At 38.8% G+C, this 3,552-nt stretch overlaps 1 long non-coding RNA gene across 1 annotated transcript in view; it reads left to right on the plus strand.

Annotated features, from left to right (window-relative positions):
• The first annotated feature begins 1,058 nt into the window (after positions 1 to 1,058).
• The window catches only part of LOC138351247 (uncharacterized), a 70,054-nt gene continuing 67,560 nt past the window's right edge, over positions 1,059 to 3,552 (plus strand). The window contains exons 1-2 of the long non-coding RNA XR_011222385.1: positions 1,059 to 1,222; positions 1,628 to 1,715. This is a non-coding gene — a long non-coding RNA (uncharacterized lncRNA). The remainder of the gene's footprint in view (positions 1,223 to 1,627; positions 1,716 to 3,552) is intronic.

The raw sequence follows: 3,552 nt of genomic DNA on the forward strand, positions 1-3,552 counted from the left end.
ACGCACTTCTCTGCCTAGTATGTAAGGCCCGATTTGCCTAATAAGCCAAGTTTTCACGAAATAATTGTTTTTCGACTACCTAACCTACCTAACCTAACCTAACCTATCTTTTTCGGCTACCTAACCTAACCTAACCTATGAAGATAGGTTAGGTTAGGTTAGGTAGGGTTGGTTAGGTTCGGTCATATATCTACGTTAATTTTTACTCCAATAAAAAAAAATTCACCTCATACATAATGAAATGGGTAGCTTTATCATTTCATAAGAAAAAAATTAGAGAAAATATATTAATTCAGGAAAACTTGGCTTATTAGGCAAATCGCGCCTTGCATAGTAGGCTGAGAAGTGCGTTCTGGCTATTAGGTACGACATATATATATATATATATATATATATATATATATATATATATATATATATATTTATATATATGTCGTACCTAGTAGCCAGAACGCACTTCTCAGCCTACTATGCAAGGCCCAATTTGCCTAATAAGCCAAGTTTTCATGAATTAATTGTTTTTCGACTACCTAACCTACCTAACCTAACTTAACCTAACTTTTTCGGCTACCTAACCTAACCTAACCTATAAAGATAGGTTAGGTTAGGTTAGGTAGGGTTGGTTAGGTTCGGTCATATATCTATGTTAATTCTAACTCCAATAAAAAAAATTGACCTCATACATAATGAAATGGGTAGCTTTATCATTTCATAAGAAAATAATTAGAGAAAATATATTAATTCAGGAAAACTTGGCTTATTAGGCAAATCGGGCCTTGCATAGTAGGCTGAGAAGTGCGTTCTGGCTACTAGGTACGACATATATATATATATATATATATATATATATATATATATATATATATATATATATATATATATATATATGTATATATATATATATATATATATATATATATAATGGAGGAGGCAATAATATTTCATTTATCTATATCATCGGAGATTCGAACTCTCAACTGAAAAATAAAATGTTTTCATGTCTATGTATAAATGTTTAGAAATCTGATATTTATGGCTGGTATTTGTGAAGATTCAAGGAAACATATGGTGTTGGGTGAGTGCGTATGACTGCCCATGCACCGCCGACCAAGTGAACCAGAGTGTGATAATCAACCTGGGATCACCCATCTACATCAGGCAGTTCATTGTCTACCCAACAGTTCCTGGTTACACTAATTACAGTATAAGCACTCAAATACATGTGAGTACCTTTCTTGTTTCTCGTTCTCCGTGTGAGATTTCCATCCGACAGTGACTGTCATTCATTTGTTTTTAGATTTGTCACTAATTTTTTAAATACTAAATATTCCTAACTTGGTCAACAGATTTAAAAAAATATGTATCAAAATGGATATATCATTGTTTCTCTGCCTAGAACGAAATGCATGTTAGAGGCTTTGTAAGAATGCATTAATACCAGTCTTATGCAATCTCACATACTCATTCTACCTTCTTGTAAATAAATAATTTTTATATTATTATTATTATTATTATTATTAATTAAGTACCACGGGGGGCGCTGTTATTGGTAAATACTTCCATAATGGTAGATGATACATTGTTAAATGCGTATTGAGTAAGATGTTGACGATGAGTCCTCCTCCAGGTGGGCAACGGCAGCGGCACCGGCGACCCGCTTCTCATTGACGAACAGCGCCCTTACGGCAGCCAGGAGTATTATCGAGTTTACCCAGGTACGATTTTTTTTTTTTACAAATTCTCAGCCTTTCAGGTAAGTGGTGTTAGAAATACTAAATAGTGCTCCGGTTCTTCACCTCATTTTGTGGCGCATTTAACTGTATGCTTTGTAGACTCTATATCCGTTATAGTTTGCAAAATCTCTCTTCATTCTGAAGATTTACAGCCAGAGAAAGTTTGTCCGATCAGTGAGGCTGTTCCTCGCAGGCCCTCAGAGGGTCTCCACGCAGGACCCCATGAGACCCTCTGAGGTCCACGCCAACCTACCGCCTTTCTCTTCGTGTAGTCAAGTGATAATGTGATCTCTGTATTAAGTCCCAAGGAAAAGTTCTGTCGCAGGCCTCTCGAAATATAGTTCACTGTTCAATTGTAGTACGGAGCTAGGTTATGGGTAGTCCAGATATGCTTCGGCTGCGTCTTGTTGACTACTTTACATGCAGGAATCATGAATACTTTAGATAATTTACATATATATATATATATATATATATATATATATATATATATATATATATATATATATATATATATATATATATATATATATATTAAAATGATCAGTGTTTTGTGATCGTCAATTGCATATATATATATATATATATATATATATATATATATATATATATATATATATATATATATATATATATATATATATATATCTATTATATATATATATATATATATCTGTTACTTTTTGGCAATGCATGCTTAGGTGTACCAGACAGAGGAGGCAAGACACTGGCCTCATCCGTCATTAAAGCAATTAGGGATTTTCCTAGGGCTGACAACCTAGTCTGCCTCCCCAAACACACCAAACACCGCCGAGGCAGACCAAGTACGACAATCAGCGACAACAGAAAATTAGGTACCCAAGTCAGCAAGAAAATTGAAGAGGGCAATACAGTCGGGGCACTCAGGTTGATCACAAGTGAGGACAAAATTTTGCCCAGGGATGAAACCACAGCCCAAGCACTGAGAGAAAAACACCCCCTCAGGGCCGTAGGTGGACCTCCCCCACAGGTCAGGGTCCCCCCTAACCAGGAACCACTCGTCCTCCGGGAGTCAGAAGTTTATAAAGCTATCGTTTCATTTCCCCCGGGCTCCTCAGGAGGCTACACAGGGGTAAGACCTCAACATGTGAAGGAAATGGTGAACCCTGTTCTTGGCCCAGCTGCAGAAGCGCTCCTGACAGAAATCAAAACGTTTGTCAACAACTGCCTCGCCGGGTTAATCCCTGATGAAATCAAACCATTCTTCATTGGTGCATCCCTATGTGCCCTGAAAAAGAAGGGGAGAGGGATCAGACCCATTGCCGTTGGTAATACCCTTCGCCGCCTAGTTGCAAGTGCTGCTGTCAGAAGTATCCGAATGGTAGCAGCCACCATGCTGCAACCCAACCAGATGGGGTTTGGAGTCCCCCAAGGCTGTGAAGCAGCGGCTCATGCTGCACGAGCCTACATTAGCTCTCTTACTGAAGACCAGGCAGTAGTAAAATTAGATTTTAAAAACGCTTTCAACTCGGTCAAAAGGGAAGCAATCCTCACTGCAGTCCAGGAACATTGCCCAAGCATTCTCCCGTTTGTGTCAGCAGGCTACAGCAAAGACTCAACCCTCCTGTTTGGCAAACATGAAGTCACCCCAGCACAGGGAATTCAACAGGGAGACCCACTTGCACCGTTCCTCTTTTGCATAGCGGTTCGAGAAATTACAACCAGACTCTCCAGTGAGCTCAACATCTGGTTCCTGGATGATGGAACTCTGGCAGGCACACAAGATTCCCTGCTGGAAGACCTACAGCTGGTGAAAACACGGGGGAAGTCCATGGGTCTC

Source organism: Procambarus clarkii, chromosome 49, assembly GCF_040958095.1.
Source record: "Procambarus clarkii isolate CNS0578487 chromosome 49, FALCON_Pclarkii_2.0, whole genome shotgun sequence".
NCBI lineage: Eukaryota > Metazoa > Arthropoda > Malacostraca > Decapoda > Cambaridae > Procambarus > Procambarus clarkii.